This window comes from Cryptomeria japonica, chromosome 5 (genome assembly GCF_030272615.1).
Source record: "Cryptomeria japonica chromosome 5, Sugi_1.0, whole genome shotgun sequence".
NCBI classification, from domain to species: domain Eukaryota; kingdom Viridiplantae; phylum Streptophyta; class Pinopsida; order Cupressales; family Cupressaceae; genus Cryptomeria; species Cryptomeria japonica.
In genome coordinates, this window is record NC_081409.1 from 647,259,274 (window position 1) to 647,279,608 (window position 20,335).

Consider the following 20,335-nt stretch of genomic DNA (forward strand, 5'->3'; position numbering starts at 1 on the left):
AATTCTTTACTTTCCATCAGCATTACCTTAGCCTCTTTCTCTTTAGGTTCTTCCTCATTCTCCATCAAAGGTATCAACTCTATGACCTTCCCATCTTTGGTGATAGAATAGGTGTTCCTAAAACCATCATGATGTGCCTTCAAGTCATATTGCCAAGGCCTACCAAACAATAAATGACAAGCATCCATCTTAGCTATATCAAAAAGAAGTTTGTCCTTGTAGGTGCCAATCTGAAATTCAACCCAAGATTGTTCTTCTACAAGAGCTTTCTGCCCTTGAGTGAGCCATGACACCTTATATGGATAAGGATGTGGTATCCTCTTAAGCTTAAGCTTCTCCACCATCTCCACGGACACAAAGTTTTCAGTTGAACCTGAGTCTATTATAACCTTGCAGACTTTACCTCCTGATTTGCAAGTTGTCTTGAATATTGCCTTCCTTTGTGGGGGTTCTTTTGTGATAGGAACCTTTAGGAGTGCTCTCCTCATCATCAAGGCTTTACCTCTTTCTGGATATCCATAAGAATCAGGTGCATTCGCACTTTGAAAAGTGTTGCTGCTGTTCACACTTTGGCAATCAGATTCTTGGATCAGATTGCTCCTCCTTTCTCCCATGGTGTTGTCATTTGCCTTATTAGGACACCTACTAGCAATGTGACCTTCTTGGTTGCAATTGTAACATCTTATGGGGCCTCTCCCTTGTAATCTACCTCTGAATTTTGGTCTTCTACCTCTGAAATTTCCTCTACTGCTGCCTTCACCTTTGTTGTCCTCTTGATTTGTGTCTCCTTGTGGACCACCATTGTTTCCTCTTCTTCTAAAGGAACCTCTTCCTTTTTAGAATCTACCTCTGCCCCTGCTATTCTGATCTTGTTTCTTCTTGAATTTTTCTTCCACCTTCAATGCCATTTGATAGCATTTGTGTACACTTCCAGGGGTGTGAAGATTCAACTCATCTTGTATGGAAAATTTTAGACCATTGATGTATCTTGCCAACTTCTCTTCCTCAATCTCTATGGTCTTGGCCTTTATGCACAAATTCAAGAATTCTTTAGTATATGTGCTTACATCCATGTCTTTTTGTTTAAGATTTTGTTTTCTTCTATGAAGTTGCACTCCATAGTCCTCAGGTACATAGGTTTCCTTAACCAAAGCAATCATCTTATTCCATGAATTGATCATGTTCTTACCATTCCTCACCTTCTCTATCTGGATAAAGTTCCACCAAGTCAAGGCTTCTCCTTTCAACTTGGACTTTTCTATCTTTACCCTTTGGTGCTCAGGGATCTCCTCACATTCAAAGAAGCTAGTTAAAGCCTCTATCCAATCCATGACCAAGTCTGGATCCATCTTGCCACTGAAAATAGGTAGGTCTAGTTTCCCATCCATGGTTCTCCTCTCCATGGATATAAGAGCATTCAAGAGGAGTCTCTGGTCTACAAGAACCTCTTCTTCTTCCTACCTTGGGGTCTCATCCTCATCCCCATCATCCCCATCTCCAGAGTCTTCCACTTCCCTCCTATCCATTCTGCCCTTCAACCTTTCTATCTCCCTTTTCATGGCTCTATCTTCTACCAATTGTTATCTCACAACCTTGGCCAATTCCACATTGGTCATCCTTCCTAGAATTTCTTCATCTCCTTCTGCCATCTTTACAATTTGTCTTCACTCTTAGGATACTCCTAAGCTCTGATACCAATCTGATGCAGAGCCCTTGTGACCACTAAGATAATCCCTTCCACTTGGGATACAAACAAGGACTCCATAAATCATACCAAGACTCTAAGGGGTGGTTTAGACTAGGTTTCTTTGGTTACATACCATTTCTTCTCTTAATCATCTTTGACAATGCTCAAACCCCACACCCTTCTCCAATGATCATCCAAGACTCTTTAGGGCCACACCACCCAACAAGGGTTGAGACTCTTACCAAGGTAAATATGACTTCTAGGGCTTTGTTCTACCATCCCATAAGCCAACAAACCACTATCCAATCATTTGAATTGAGTCACTAACAAAGTTTAGTGCTGCTTCTATAAATGGGACTGTCATGCCTAGTAGCCTAGCCAGACTAAAAAATTAAGATTTTTTCCTAATTTCCCAAATGACCTCTACAAATAAGAGTTTATTTTGTTTAATTTAAGTGAGTTCCAAATTATTCCAAAAGGGTTTGGGCAGATCTAATGTCTAAGGGTTATAAACCCAATTTCACTCCTAGGCCAAATAGCCCTAATTAGGCCACCCTAACAAAGGAAGTGTGCTATAAAAGTTTTTCCCCAACAAATTAATACTTGGAAAATGTAGAGGGCATGGAAATAACATAAATCACCAATTTTCAGACCCTGGTTACACTTCTAACTTCATTCATGGAACCGGTTGCACAATGAGACTAGGTGGCCACATAGAGATGTCCACCCTAACACAGCAAACCCTCACCTTTACCTGCTTCTTTCCTACAAAAGGCCATGAAAATATTAATTTACATGGTCTTACCTTGCTTCACCCCAAAGGCCATGAAAATATTAATTTACATGGTCTTACCTTGCTTCACCCCAAAGGCCATTCAAAACCAATGAGGTATCAGCAAGAAAACTTCATTTTTCCTTCAAAACCTAGGCAAAACTGTCAAATCCGGGTTACTTCCAGTAAAATGTAGATATATCCACTTCTAGAATGAATAAAGACCTTATATTAGACTCATTTGAAAGGTGATTCAATTATCTAAAACATCCCACTATTTTTATGCTTCCAAGAAATTTGTACTATACAGAAAATGGAAAATAGCAGCAAATTGCAGGAAAAATCACAGTTTTATTGAGTTTTTGAATACCAACTTTTACCTTCCACATTCAAAAACCCTGCCAAAGGTTGTATTTATACCTTTTATGACTCTTAAAATAGCTACCAACTTATTTTGGAAACCAATATGGTGGTTTGGAGGAAGTTACAAATTTGGGTTAAAAGTTGTCATAGTTGCTTGACAACTTTTGACAATTTTTGACATTTTGTCCTCCTAAACACACCAAGACACTAATTGACCCCTAAGACACTTAAAACTCTTCAAATGCACTAAAAATTCCTTCAAGGCATGAATAAACCCAAATTCCATATACCCAAGGTGGTTTATATCACACCTACCTAAGGTATTGGCTTACAAGGTAGGGTATGATTATTACAATAAAGAAAAACATCAAATATGCAAATAAGACATAAATCCTACTAAACTGCTTCACCTATGTTTTCTCCTCAAGATCACTTGGTGGTTGATGTGTAGATACCCTTGCATCAAGATTGTTGATTATCTTCAAAGAATTGATAAAATGGTGAACAGTATTAGAGGACTTGGAGAGGATATAGATGATGAAGTCATTGTCAAAAAGGTACCGAGATCTTTCACATCTAATTATGATATAAATTTATTTTCCATCGAAGAAGCCAAGGATCTAAAAACCTTTTCAGTGGATGAGTTATTTGGATCCCTAACTGCTTATAAGATGAGAACAACCAATGAAGGAACTTCAAAGAAAGAAGCTTCTTTCAACTCCATCAAAAAGGTTAAGGAAGAAATTACTCATGGAGAGTCTAGTAAAGACTTAGACATAGTGGTAGGAAACTTTGTACCAATCTCTTTATGGCACTAGATGAACCGGTTGATGAAGCTAATGAAGATGAAGATATTGAAGCTGAATTGGACTTAGAAGGTGAGCTCATAAGGTATCTTGAGGAGTTGAATAAAACAAGAAGGGAACTCAAAAAGGTTAAGTGTGTTGTTGCAGAAGAACAGGATCATTTGAAGCAATCACTTGAGGAAACCAAGAAAACAATTTCTGATTTGAAACTCCAATTGGAAGAAGCTAAAAGGATATGTGAAGTTACATCCTCAAAATTGATAAAGAAGGAGAAGGAGCATCAAAATCTGGAAGAAGAAATTGTAAGGCTCAGAAAGGAGCTTGAACAGAGCAAGAATGAATTGAAGATGAGAAGCAAATATGAGAGCAACACTAAAGCCTTGGACAAGATTTTGAGTAATCAGAAGCACTCAAAAGATACTGGAGTTATATGTTTTGAAGAAGGAGAGAGTTGCAAGAGTAAAGACACATCAGGCAAGGAGATATAGTTTACTTCTTCAAGTAAAAGTAAAGAAAAACAAACCTTTACTATCAGCAAAGCTATCGAGAAAAAGACCTATGTTGAAGCCACAAGAAATCAGCTTGTGAACTAGAATGCTCAAACCTTGAACCGAAAGGCTCACTCATTGTACCTGAATATAGATTCTAAAGGCAAGGCCAAGGTTAATAATTAAGGGTTCACTAGAGTCAAAAATGTGAGAGAAAGACACCCGGTGAGACAAAGGTTAGCCGGTCCAAGGAGACAAGATTGGTATGTACACAAATCCCATGGTTACTGTTACCAGTGTAATAAGTTTGGTCATAGAATTAATGATTTTAGTTTGATGCATAAGCCCCCTACTAGTTTTGAAAGTAGAATTTCATTCATTACATTCCAAGGGATGAATGTTACTTGTTATCAATTTAATGGTTTTTGTCATAGGAGTTATGAATGTAGGAGAAGTTTTCCAGTGTCATACAATAGTTTTTTAAGTTCATCTTTCAATGTTAATGTAAAATGCTATCATTGTCAAAATGTTGGCCACATTGCAAAGCATTTCAAACTTAGAACAATTAAGAAAAAGAAGTCAGTACTGCATAAGAGTGTTGGAATCCAAGAACACCGAGGGGGGTGAATCAATGTTCTACCGGAATGATCAAATTTAACCTTATTAAAACATGCATTCACCAACTGGTATATCGGTACATATAATATTGAAAGAAGTAAAGCAACCAATAATCCAATCAAACAAATGAATACCATAACACAAAATTATACATGGAAAACCTCAAAGAGGAAAAACCACGGTGGGATTTGTGACCCACAATATTAATCCACTGGCCATATGAAAAGATATTACAAAAAATAGGGGCTTGCACATGCCAGAAGGCTTATAGCCTAGAGCACACTGCTCAATCACAAAAGAAGCCTCACTAACTACATAAAAATCCAGACTACAATCCAAAGAAATGAGTGAATTGCAAAGATAACATCTTTATGAATATAGTTCCGGTTAAGTTATGTTTGTTCCAGTCTGAAACCCTAAACCCTTTACTGAAATACCCTCTTACATAAATATCCTCACATACATGATCTCTCTCAAATATTTTGCATCTCCATTACATTCCATAATCTTACATCCTACACATTACAAAATGATCTAATCAACTAACCTATATACCCTTTACAATCCATCATGCCTTATGTCGGCTTACAAAGATAATTGCAATATGAATATACATGTTGGCTCAATAACATAAATACATGAATATCAAAATCAATTGTCAATGCCAGATCTCCCAAATGATGTCGGCCTCCAATATCGATAACCTTAATATAAACCGTGTCAGCCTGCAATATCGGTAACCAAAGAAATCCATCCAACCGATGAAGATACCTGTAGGTGTCGGTGTCAGTGAAGTGTCTTCTGATAATCAACCAAAACAAAATATGAAGCCAAAACATGTTACCATGTTTCCATCAATGACAACATATTGAAACCAACCAATTGAGTGTCAATTTCCAACAATCTCCCCCTTTGGCATTGATGGTAACACTCGTGAAAAATGATAATGCTTTCCATCTGTCAGTTTCATCTCAAGCCTGCTCCCCCTGAGCTGAATATCCATCTGTGATCAAAATACTCCATACCTCCATATCTCGTTATGCCAAGAATGTATTTTTTACCTATACTCCCCCTTTGACATAAATGTCAGAAATAACAAAAACGGAGACGAAGAATGAAAGACTATACAAAGAATGTCCCAAAATTACTACCGGAGCTGAATATATTTAAAAATATCTGGATAGGCTTTCTCCAAAATCTCTAGATAGGTATCCCAACCTAATTTGAGTGTGTCAGAAATTGATGCAAGTCCATTAAGCATATGGGCATATGACTCTTTATCTTTAAGTTTTGCCGGTGTGGGCTTACCAACCAAATCTATACACTCCTTATGTACACTTAATGATTCCAATCGAGGACACACCAATCCTTTAAGACTTATGGCTCTCCTTATGATTTTATCTTTTTCTCTCTCAAGAGCTAAAACTTGGGCTTCCAAAACAAAAATTTGACCATCAATAGATGTAGTCAATGAATGTGAACCATCAAAAGGATTGACTATACCTACAATCTCCTCCTGAGTATCCTTAATCCTTTTATATAAATCTGTTGAAAGTAAACCTATATTACAACATACTCTTTAATTATAAGTACACTTCCTCAAAGCATTATCTATCAACTTTAGTTTATCATTTATCTCCTTTCTCTCAGACTAAATCATCTGATCAAATGTTGCTCTCTTAGCTTGTGTAAACCTTTTGAGTGCCTATCAATTTGTTATCTATTGTAAAGACTGAAAGTCCTTTGAAATATGCTATGTGATTATCTTAAGCTTGTCGAATGGGCTCGCTTATTTTTCAAATTTTCACTCTGGGACAAGTCTATGCGAAATAGTGATAGACTAATAAATAACTCCTTTGTCCATAGATCCTTCCTTCATCATTTTCTATGTAGCCATCATCATGAGTTCAATAGAACTCATCTTCGTTATGATTTTCTTTTCAACCTACGAGGTGTTAATTGGCAACAATGATGGGCTCACTATCGATTCCCTGCTCGATTCCCCTTTCTTCTCCTCTGATGGTTTAACTTTTATAGCTTCCTCACTTGCACCGGTGGCTTCGCCACTTGGTGTAATATTAGTTGTTGTCGGTTCCTCCTTTTGAACTGTGACCTCAACCTCTACATTCTGATCCGAAGGACTATTGTCCTCAACATTAGTAACTTATACACTTGCAACCTTTATACTCTCTGATTCAATTGGTATATCTACATTTTCTTGTACATTAGTTTCCATCGGGGGCTCAATATCTAATATCTTAATATTTTTCAAAATTGAGGGTGAAGTACCCTCATACCTTTACCTTTCCCTTCAACTAGGGTGTTTATAGTATTTGTCTTAAGTTCCGGTGAAGTATAAAAACCAGGGTTTGTAGCCAAAAACTGAATCCATGCCTTGTGTGTCTCAGTGACTATCTCATTAACCCTACCTAACATAATACTAATTATTTTATGCTTGCTATGAAAGATCTTCCTATCTGCAACCTCAAGGGTTCTATCCAACTCCTCTGGAGTAATGGATGCACAAGTATTTAACAAATCTTGAATCTTTATATGTCTATCCTCTTCCATTACTGATAATCTTCTAGCATCTAAAATTTCATATAACTATGTCGGTATTTGGTTTTCAATTTCTAACAAGGCTTTCTTATAAATATCCAAATAAACAAAACTAATTCCTCAACTTCTCTCTATTCATCATCATCTAAATGCTCATAATAAAATTGCACATTTTTTAGCATACCATCTTTAGTGATTTCATCAACCAATTCTACACAAGTCTTGGGTGGAATAGTACTTACATTACCAGTGACAAGTGCTAGATCAATGTCATCCATCTTCTTTCTTCTTCCAGTATCGGGTGGAGCTGAAGGATTTTCCTTTGGTGCTCATTTCTGTGCTAGTACCCTAATAGTAACCTTCCTAACTAGTTGTTTCTTTGCTTCCACCTTAGTCTCTTCACTTTTCTTTCTCAATACCCTCTTGAATGCTAAGGGTGTGTCATCATTAGATCCAGATTTTGTTGCAATTGACTCAATGAATATTTCTAGCTCTTTCCTCTTTCTCTCTTTCTCTGGAACAACATCAATTAATGCCTTGATATCCTATGAAACTTGTTCCACAAACATGCTTGCCTTGCCCTGTTGCTTCTTCTGGTTAAAATCAGTTTCAACCTCTTTCTTCTTTTGCTTAGTAGTACCAAAGGTTTTTACAATTTCATCAATAGGTACATCAATTAGAAATTGTGCACAGGCATCTAGAATCTATGCATCAACTTCATAACCCATCTTCTCAATCCAAATCTTTCAGGGCCTTACAACTTCCATCAAAGTTTCATCTTTCTTAACAATGTGCTTTGGAACCCTCTCCCTAGAATTCATAGCCTTCTGGAATGCCTTAAAGTAACCCCATACTTTGTCATCTTGTTGACTACCCAATGTTGCAATAGATTGTTTTAGTTGCCTCCCTACTAGGATATCAAATGCCCATTGTCTCTTCCCCAAATTGGGAGTTTCATTGATGAAAAACAACATTAAATAGACAATTAGGTTTCTATATCGGAATATTCCTTTCTTCTCTCATTTGATCTTTCCTAGGTTATTCAATAATTCATCCAACATCCAACCACATAGATCTAACTTTTCATTTTCCCTTATCATCTTATAAGATGCATAAATGCAGGAGCTAGAAATAGAACTCAGACAATTTGACTGAGTTACCTTGTAACCAATGACCATGCTTCCGAATCTGATATCTATGTCGGTGATAGTGTTAAGCCTCATTGATCGCTTGTCTGATGTTGCGCCAATGATCTTGTTGACCTGATCATTAGAAACCTCCTTCTTTGGACGTTGTCCAACCCGTGGTAAACTAGTGATGGACCTGATGGTCTTCTTTGAGATCTTATACAGTCTATCCAACCAAATAAATTCTCCATGTACTCTGCTTAAAAAACATACCTGACAATCTCATCTTCAAATTCTAGAATATCCAGAATGCCTGTAAACCCTAAATCCTCAATATGCTGGTACTCGAGCTTGATCTTTCTAGAATCTCCAATTAACTCACTCATGTACACATTCTTAATATCATTGGTTCCCAAATCCTCAAAATGACAGTGAATGTAAGCTCTGGTATCTTTGACATATACAACTCCTTCCAGGACACGGGAAAATGACCTAATCGAATCATCCAAAGTGGCTATATGCGGATATCACTTGAAAATTGACCTAGGACGGTCCTTGACCTCAACAATAGTAGGATTTACAATAAACATAGTTACAAATGATGATCTCACTTCCATGATGAAAGATAAATACCCGTGAATAGTTGTGAGTGAAACACCCTTAATAACTCTTCCGATCACTAGTGAAATCACTCAAGAAGATATCAATTGGATTGAATTGTCTTAGACTCGCTCTGAATTGCTCTGAATGCAAAGTGATTAGAAATAAAGTGAATTCATCTTTTTAACCTCCAAGAAACCCAAATTTGTCATTGACATGAATGACTTCCAGTAAAAGATACTAGATCTCGATCAAATATCTCCATGTTAGATAAGCATCTCCAATGTCTGGAACACCTTCCAGAACCTTTTCTTGGGGCATAAGTAGTATCTTGATTAATTTTTCCAACCCCTAAGACATCTACCTTAGTTATCAGATGAGCTCCCTATTGATGTAGGAGCAACCTCTTATGTTGATTGAGTAACCAGTGTATTCCCATCTAATGATTGATCTTCTGTCTTCCTGACCCATTCTTGATATGTTCTTGTCGGATTTTGTTTACCTTCTCTTTTCCTTTATCATTTGATCCATCATTACTAGCTGGTGGATTTCTACATCTATAGAATTTAGCAATGTGTCCAATCTCATTGCATGCATAGCATGTAACATTGTTCTTTTGAATTGCTTTGCTAAAACCAGTGTAGTTGCTTGACTTGCACTGATTAGCCATATGTCCAAATTTTCCACATGCATAACATTTAACATTCATTATGGAATCTTTTGTCTTATGACCATACTTATTACATTTAGAACACTGACTGGGAGAAGAATCAAGGTTCTGATTTGCTCTATTTCTACATTACCTAGCCATGTGACCAAATTTATTACAAATAAAGAATCTACCATTAAATTTGTAAGCATTAACTTGCCTTACCAGTGCCTTATGGTTTTGATCTTCATTTGTAGTACCAAAGCACTGACCTTGTTCAAATACAAGTCCACTAGAATATCCATTCTATCTTTGTCTTCTCAATAATTCATCAAATTATGTTGAACTAACCTTGAATTTTTCTTTATACTCACTTGCAGCAATCAGGTCATCTCTCAGAATTATCATTTGTCTCTCGAGCTCTTGTTCATTTATATGGTTGTACTAAATCAATTCTCAACATATCATTCTCATGAACCAACCTACCACATTCTTCAAATTTATTTTTTCAAGATACAACAAGATTTTCTTCCTTTTTCTTCTGGTCTTCAATCTCCTTAGACATCCTCATAGTTATAGCTTGTATTTCATTCCTCATGACCATATTATCCTGACTCAGCTTCTGACATCTTTCATTAAGGGCATCTTTCTCTTTATTATCCCGATTTTGAAAAATTTCCTTCCTCCTAGCTTGTACAGATGACAACCTCTCCTATAGGACAAGAATGAATTCTTGAGTAGAATTCAATTCATCTTGTAACTTCAAGTACTTCATCCTTTCAGCATCATAATCTTCAAGTGCTACCTCAAGTTGCTTCTCCAAACTCATATCCATGGATTCCAGATTTAGGATCTCCCTCAAGTTGTTAAACTTCCTTTGAGGAACAAGGCTCTGATACCAATTATTGGAATCCAAGAACACTAAGAGGGGGCGGGGGCGGGGGTGAATCGGTGTTCTACCATAATGATCAAATTTAACCTTATTAAAACATGCATTCACCAACTGGTATACCGGAACATATAAGATTGAAAGAAGTAAAGAAACCAATAATCCAATCACACAAATCAATACTATAACACAAATAATTATATGTGGAAAATCTCAAAGAGGAAAAACCACAATGGGATTTGTGACCCACAATATCAATCCATTGGCCATATGAAAAGATATTACAAAATATAGGGGCCTGCACATACAGGAAAGCTTACATCCTAGAGCACACTGCTCAATCAAAAAAGGAGCCTCATTGACTACATACAAATCCAGACTAAAATCTGGAGAAATGAGTGAACTTCAAAGATAGAATTTTGAATGCCTGAATACAGTTTTGGTTAAGCTCTGTCTGTTCTGGTTTGAAGCCTTAAATCCTTATCAGAATACCCTATTACATAAATATCCTCACATACATGATCTCTCTCATATATTTTGCATCTCCATTACATTTCATAACCTTACATCCTACACATTACAAAATGATCTAATCAACTGACCTATATACCCTTTACAATCCATCATGCCTTATGTTAGCTTACAAAGATAATTATAATATATATACATGTCGGCTCAATAACATAAATACATGAATATAAAAATCAATTGCCGATGCCAAATCTCCCAAATGATGTATGCCTCCAGTACCGATAACCTGAATATAAACCATGTCAGCCTGCAATACCAGTTGTATACGGTGAAAATGGATACAACAATATTGAAAGGCTAAATGAATTCAACCACAAAACCCTAGCCTAACAACAACAAAGATCCACCATAACATATGAAGATTACCTAAGACAATGAAAATCAAATTAAATCACAAAGATTATACCATCACATGTCCAATAGGGTTTGAATCTTCATTCTTCCTATCTCCATTGATCTTGCTTGATATATTTGCTCTCAGATTTTATGTGTGCACAAGAGCTCAACAAAGAATGAAAATGTGGTTGTAAGTAGGATCGCATATGAAAGATCGAATGCTAGGATGCTTGATTAGAATGTATATGTCTAGGGGTTGATAATGAAGGAAGAATCTCCTTATATAGAAGACACTACTATAAGAAATGGAGGGACAAGATTGAGAGGTGTAAAAGATAAATGGTCGGCTATGATTAGAGGGTAGGTAGAGAAAATAATAAAATAATGAGAGGGTAGGTAGTGTATGAATTAAGAGATGAATGACATGTGTCATAGGTAGAAAAGGTTAATGAATTAATTAAATAAATAAAGATTTATTTAAATAATAGAAGAAGTGGGATAATTAAATAAATAAAAGTATTTATTTAATTTAGGAAAAGGGGAATTTAAACAAATAAATGTATTTATGTAAATGAGAAATAAGGCTAGAAGAGGATAAATGAATTAATTAAATAAATATTTATTTATTTAATTAATAGAAGAATTAAGCTCAAATAATTAAATAAATAAAGATATTTATTTAATTAGACGTGACAATTTTAGGTGTCTGCATTTTGCCCCTCTTTGAGACAATGCAGCTTGTCGTGTTGTTTCAAAGAAGATAAGATAAACTGATACAAAGTTTCCCCAAGATGGGAATGGTATGCCCCCTCGAGAGATTGGATGAAAATGTCTGAAAAGATCTCAGACAATCTCTCGATAAGAAAGAAAGGTTAGAAAGGACTGACCAGATAGGATAGAGTGACAGAGTCACGAGATAACGAAGACTGACTCGGGAGACTAGGGCTAGGGTAATCCATAAGATAGACCACGAGGGGAAAACATCCTCATTGTCATCCACACATCCAAGAGATCAAAGTGCAGAGAGAGAATAGAGAAGCAGTAGTCAACAGCGATGGCATTGGTACATAGATTCAATCGCGTTCGTTGATTTCAGAGGCCAACAGATGTACGAGAGCCGGTGAGTACCACAAAACCTCCTTGTACTTTGTCGCAATAAATTTTGTCATTAATGCATATTAGGTAGAGTAATAAATGCATGTTTAGGTATGTCAAACAAGGTCAAAAAAATGTCAAGGCACGTCTGTGCTGGTGCTAGGCCCATCTGGGCTAGCTAGGCGCGTCTATGTTTGTGTCAGGCACGTCTATGCAAGAAAAGGTGTCTATGTCAAATGTGAGTGCGTCTGCATTGTGCTTGATGCTCTGCAAAAAGGATTAGAAAATCTGTTTCATGGCAACACACACAAGAGCACAAGAAACAAACGTTAGTGTTAGCAACAAAAGATTATCCTAAACAGGCATATCAAGAGAGATATTAAGCATGAAATAGAAAGCATATAAACATAGAATAAAATAGCTAATCAAGATGCTCATAGTTGCTCCTCCCTTGTTCCTCTCCTCTCCAAGTCCCAAATGAGTGTAGCTCTCAGCTTTTAGCACTAGCCATGGATGCCATATGGAGATTCAAGATGGTTGAATATGATAAGCAAATACTATGCAAGAGTAGATAGTGATGCTATGAAAAAGCTCTATGCTAATGCCAGTATAACAACAATACTCTAATGCTTCCTTTTGCTTGAAGAGAAGGGTTCTATTTATAGAAGAAATGGGGAAATGAAGGGTTAAGATTGAATGGTTTAATCAAGGGCCAAGTTTGAAAGTTGGGGATCCATGTGCACAATTGGCACCAATAAAATGGTGACAAGTGTCAACATAGGATTGGGTTGAGAGAAGAGGTTGGAGGCATTAAAGGCCTGAGAAGACCTCATGGTTATCTAGAGGCTAAGGGTCAAGTCCAAATTAAGATTACCCACTGGATTAAGAGTTAATCCAAGGATAAACCTTTGTGCAAATGTTTAAGAGATAATCGTGGTCAAAGCATTAATGGCCTGATGAGACCTTTGGGTTGGGTAGAGGTTGAGTCAAAACAAATGTTTTAACCATGTGGGAGGGTTTGAGGTAACCATTAATGGTTATTGGAGACTTTGGGGATTAAGTGGTTGAAGGTTGAAAGCCTTCAATGGTTATCAAAGACTTTGAGCCATTTAGTGGTTGAAGGTTGAAAGCCTTTAATGGTTATCAAAGACTTTGAGGGTTTGAGAAGTGACTCCCCTTTTGCTTAGGAATGTGACAAAGTTTAGAGAAGGGGTTAGTTTATTTAGAAGTGATTAGAAAATTCTAGAAGGGGTTTAGGCATGCAAGTGGATTTTGTAGGAAAATGCAAGTGGGAGAAATTTTGGTATTTTCAATTAAAATTAAAATCATTTATTTCAATTAAATGGTGTAATTTGCATTTGGATAAATATTCAAATAAATATTAATTTATTTAAATGAGAAAAAGGAAGATAAAGCATTAAAATGCTTGAAGACTTTGAGGGAAACCATTAAAGGCTTGAAGACTTTAAGGAAAACCATTAAAGTCTTAAGAAGACTATAGAAGGAAGCCATCAAGTTTGAAGACTTTAAAGCCATCAAGTTTGAATACTTTAAGGGAAACCATTAAAGGTTTCAAGTGGGTGAGGATAAATAGGATTTTAAATAAATAATTTATTTAAAATAGTTGTGCAACTTGCTTTTGTAGGAAAATACAAGTGGGTGGAGGATAAAGGTGATTTAAATAAATTATTTATTTAAAATAATTGTGCAACTTGCATTTGTAGGAAAATGCAAGTGGGTGGAGGATAAAGGTGATTTAAATAAATGTTAATTTATTTAAATGTGAGAGATGGGATTTTGGGGGATTTAAATAAATATTAATTTATTTAAATGTGAGAGAATATTTAATTAAATAAATATGATTTATTTATTTAATTAATGGTCTGAATTTGGTTAAGTGAATTAAATCAAATAAATTGAATAATTTATTTAATTAATAGGAGAAGAGGGTTAAGATGAATTAATTAAATATATTAATTTAATTAATTATTAATTGATGGTTAAATAATCAAATAAATACTAAGTATTCATTTAATTAAGTGGACAGATTTATGTGACTACAGTGCTTATGTGGGCACGTCTGTGTAGAGCATAGGCATGTCTATGTATTTCAGGCATGTCTGTGAAGAACAAGCGCGTTTATGCAATATGTAAGTGCGTTTATGTCATGAAGGCACGTTTGTGTCTTCTAGGTCAAATCGGTAGTTCTTTGATGAACATACACTATCGATTGGATAAGCTGCTGAGAGGATACACTCAAGCAAGTCCTCTAGGGAAGACTAGGATAGCAAATAGGGCTAGGACTAACAATTCTGTGATAGAACATACATTTCCAATTAGAAAAATACTCAAGAGGATACACTCAATTATAGCCCTAGGATAGGACAGATCGAGGCACTTTGTGATGAATAGTGAGTACCAAGACATAGTACTTTGTGATGAACAGGGAGTACTAATATGAGCAACACTTTGTGATGAACAGGGAGTGCAAATATGAGCAACACTTTGTGATGAACAGGGAGTGCAAAAACACGTAGTACTTTGTGATGAACAGGGAGTACCACTAGGATAAACAACGACACTTTGTGATGAACAGTGAATGTCACTAGGATAGAGTATCATAAGCACTAGGATAATAAGCAACATTTTATGATGAACAGTGAATGCCACTTTAACTGACATGGTTGATTTGCTTGACTGGAGGAGTACCTACCTATTTTGGAGTCACGGGAGAGATTCCCATCGACTAAGAGTTTACGACCAGAGCTGACATTTGATGATAGGGCAGCTATTGAGGTTATGGGCTTGTGACATATTCTGTATGTGCCTAAGTTTCAGGTGAACATGGGATTACCGACTGCTTTAGCTGAGAGATGGCACTCAGAGACTTGCACTTTTCATTTGCCAATGGGTGAGATGACAGTCACCTTAGAGGATGTTTACAGGATTCTGAGGATATCGATTGATGGGGAGTTGATTCCCTATGGTCAAGACAGAGATAGGGATGCCCTGAGATGAGTGTTTCAGGATCTAGGATTGGAGATGAGGGTAGGACATGTGGCATGGGATACCATGATATGGACTAGATTAGCATTACCATCAGTATTGGCAGGAGTGATCAGTGGGTTCCTCTATCCGAATAGGGCAACATGAGGATTGGCTATGGGTTGGGGGAGCACATTGGAGACACTAGTGACATAGCATACCAGATTTGCCTGGCGACCATGTCTGTTGGCACATTTGTACTATGAGCTTCATCAGTTTGTATACCATGGATCCGTAGGATTGGGCTACGATGTGACATTGTTACAGTTATGGGCTTATGAGCATCTTCCAGTTACCTGACCAATTCATTTCAGAGGTAGGGGCCATGGGTGCAATTTTGTGCATTTATATGATATGATTACATCTTAGCTATGGATCAAGAGATTGGATTACTAGTGCTGGGTCATTGATGAGATTGACACTATGGTATGGAGACCATAGCGAGAGTGCAAGGAGTGGGAGGATGAGGCCGTGGAGCTGCCATACACATTTAGGAGCAGGTATCTGATTGGGCGGACACCCTATATACTAGAGAGGTAGTTGGTAGACAGAGTGGGCAGTCAGTTCGATAGGATTCAGCGGATGCCATGGGGTTCTGAGATGTATGCTCAAATAGTGATGGATCAGGCACACTTCGGGTCATTATTGTCATATGATCAGGTAGTGATGCAACTGGTAGAGATGATTCCCTTGCCTTGGGATATGTGGCCAGAGATAGATGATGCATGGATGGATGTAGAGTATACTGCATATTGGGCTAAGCATCCATGTCCATGACTGACAGACCCAGAGGAGCAGCTAGATGGAGATGGCAGGGGTGATGAGGGTGATGATGGAGATGGCGAAGGTAGAGGCTGACAGAGGAGGTGGGGTGTGATAGGAGAGAGGAGAGTGGCTCTATGGAGAGAGGGCGGAGAGGAGAGACAAGCTTGCATGGTGAGAGGCAGAGGTGGATTGCCTTTATAGGAGCTAGCAGAATAGGGTCCCAGACAGGTACAGGGGGGACAAGGACGAGGACACAGGCAGGGGCAGCCATAGGTACAGGGGGTAGAGGATGAGGATGAGCTATTGGAGTTGAGGGAGATCTGCCAGGGATAGGTAGATGAGATCCAAGATCTCGAGCTGGAGAGGGATAGGCTCAGGAGACAGCTGAGGGACACTGAGTGGGAGAGGGATCAGGCTATCCAGTGCTATACAGAGGCTGAGATAGCATTGAGGGCAGGGAGGCAAGTGGTAGAGAAAACAGGAGCTGGATATGCTTATGTTCTATGAGCTAGGGAGGAGATAGGCTACTGGAGAGACCTATACTATGGAGTCATGCCACCAGAGCAGTGGGCTAGGAGCTTCCGTAGACCATCGCGGACAGCGACAACCACTGGAGGGAGGGACAGGAGATAGGCATCGAGCAGTGGGGTCATGGGTCCTCCACCACCACCAGATAGAGGGTACAAGAGAGATGATCCTGAGGCAGGTCCTTCTAGGGCTTAGACTCTGTCGAGGCTCGGTGGCTCTGAGGGAGGGAGTTCATCATAGCCTAGAGGGCTCCTTATGTATCAGTTCTGTACCATTTTGTATGATGACACCTTCGGGTGATTGTAGCCATATGTATTTGACATCATTGTATCATGACACTTATGATTTTGATATATATATGAGATGATTCATCCTTGCAGCAACTATATGCATGTGTACCTATGCAATGCTTCTATATGTTTCTATGTGATGCTTACGATATGGATGCAAATATGTACATGATGAAATACAATTATTTTGTTCTTTTATGTTTTTAATATGTTATGCAAATGCAAATGTGAATGTATGAAATGCAAATGGATATGATAATGCAAATGACTAGTTACATGATAAAAATGTAAGATGCTCTAACATGTGTTGTGTGCAGGATGTGATGCAATTGTGATATCTATATGTATGCATGAAATACTTATATGTGGTAATGCAGGTGCAAGTACATGAAATGCAAATGTTTTTGGTGTGTCATTATACTCAGTCATGTGATAGCAGGCTACATGGACTCAAGAAGGATGATGGAAGTCAATCAAGAAAGGGGATGGAAGATAGAAGATATGAAAGTGAAAGAGCTTCTTGTGCTTTATCATCATTGAGCTTTATTATGGCAAGATAGAATATTTGCTTTGTTGAAGCCCATTGTTGATGTGTCTCATCTAAAACTAACTGAATCAATGAAACTGATACTTTATTATGAAGAACATGAAACTTTATTGCGGATTGGTGATGCCAATGTTGCTTTATTATGAATTGTACATGGATAGACTGAAGAAAATTAAAAGAAACTGTACTCCTCAGAACGTGTGATGCTCTTAGTTCCACACCCATCACTATATGTAGGATTTGCCTTAGCCACAAATAGGAGCTGATTTATTATAGATGGAAACGGGTGAAAAGGAATGTTATTATGAATGGCTAACCAATCTTAGGTAGATCAATAACAAGCCATGATGGGAATGGGTAATTTTTATTATGGATGAATAGGTTGTGAGTGTGTGCAAAGTGAAAGGATGAAATGGAATCCTGAAGGAGGGAGGAGCAATGTCTCTAAACATGGCACCGATGACCCAGTTTTCACCTTGCTACTTGCCCAAGGCACCACCTGAAGTGGTTTTCACCATTGGACGAAATGATTTTTTTCTTTACTTTTTTTATTTTTCAATTTTTTTGTGTGTCACAAGGTGCCTATTTGCCAGGTTTTCACCAAGTAACAATTTTTTATTTTTTATGATTTTTTTGTATTTTGAATTTTTATTTATTTATTTATTTATTTTTAAATTAGGATACTCTGAAGAGTTATGTGTAAAACCTACGAAGGTGCATGTTGTTGATAAGATCCTCCAAAGGTTCACCCCCTGTGGTTGAGAGTTGATATGCACTAGATCCATATGTTGTTGTGATGATGTAAGGACCAAGCCAGTTTGGTTCGAATTTGCCCTTCTTCTCTCTATCTTGCTGATTTTTACGATGTTCTCTAAGAACCAAGTCACCTACCTCAAATGTGTGAGGCTTGACTTTATGATTGTAGTTGTGACTCATTCGTTGTTAATAAGACTTGAGGTGATTAAAAGCAGTTTGTCTTCGTTCATCCAATAGTTCAAGTTCTTGTAAGCGAGAGACCTTGTAGTCTTCGTCACTAATAATGTTTTTCAAAGAGACTCATAAAGAGGGTAACTCAACCTCAATAGGCAAGATAGCTTCAGTGCCATAGACAAGTGAAAAAGGGGTAGCTCCTGTAGGTGTGCGGACACTTTTGTGGTAGGCCCAAAGTGCGGGATTTAGTTGGATATGCCAATTGCGGCCAGCGTCGTCGACTGCTTTTTTTAGGATTTTAAGGATTGTTTTATTAGATGCCTCAGCTTGACTGTTACCTAAATCCCAGTTTGGTAATAAGTTGTGGAGAAACGATGGGTAATACGGAAGCGATCACAAAGTTCACGAACATCCTATTTTTTTAAAGGACGCCCATTATTGGTGATGATGGAAATAGGAAATACCATATCAACAAATGATATAGTTGAGAATGAAAGTAGCAATTTTTTTTCCAGTGACTTGTGTAAGAGGCACGACTTCAATCCATTTTGTGAAATACTCTGTGGCAGTGATGATGAATTTATGACCATTGGAAGAAGGATGATGAATCTTGCCTATGAGATCGAGTCCCCACTGACAAAAGAGCCAAGGATTTGCAATTGGTTCAAGTTCTTGCACTGGTGCATGAATGAGGTCTCCATGAAGTTGACACTGCTTACATTTCTTGACAAACTAATATGAGTCTTTTTCTATATTGGGCCAGTAATATCCAATCCTGATGAGTTTCTTGGCTAAGATAGGACCACTAGAATGTGGACCACATATCCCTTCATGAACTTTGCATAACGTAATCTGAGCTTCATCCCTTTCTAAACATCTAAGAAGAGTGCCATCTAGACCTCAATGGTATATGATATCGGCTAAAATGACGTATTGAGAAGATTGGCGAATGAAAGTGCGACGTTGGTTATTGGATAAGTTAGGAGGAAGGGTGTTGTCATGAAGGTATGTGAAAATGGAACCATATAATAGGGAATCAGGACCAACAACACATATCATTTTAGTAGGAGTGATCTCATACAAGGGAACCAACAGGTTATCCACCAAGAACTCATAGAGGGTTTCATTCTGTGGTAGATCGATTAGTGAAGCAATTATAGCCATGGCATCCGCAGCTCGATTCTACTCTCTTGGTATCTGCTCAAAGGCTATCTTCATGAAATGTTGTTTCTAGTCATCCACCATTCTTTTGTAAGGCATTAATTTCTCATCCTTTGTTTGGTAGTCATCAATTGCTTGATGAATTACAAGTTGAGAGTCCCCAAAAACATGAAGTTCCTGGATCTTCCACTAAATGACAATCCATAATCTAGTTGTTAATGCCTCGTATTCTTCTATGTTATTAGTTCAAGGAAATGATAATTGATATGATTTTGGTATGGAATCCCCTTGAGGAGTTATGAAGAGGATGTCAGCTCCTGCACCATGCTGTGCGTATGAGCCATCAAAGTATAGCTGCCAAGGCTTTGTGTGTGACAATGTTAAGATGGATTCATTTGGAAATTCTAAAGTTAGAGGAACATCATCTATCATGGGAGCATCTGCTAACTAATCTGTGATAGCTTGTCCTTTTATTGCTTTTCTATCCACATATTCAATGTCGAATACACTCAAGAGCATCACCCATTTGGCTAGTCGCCCAGTAAGTGT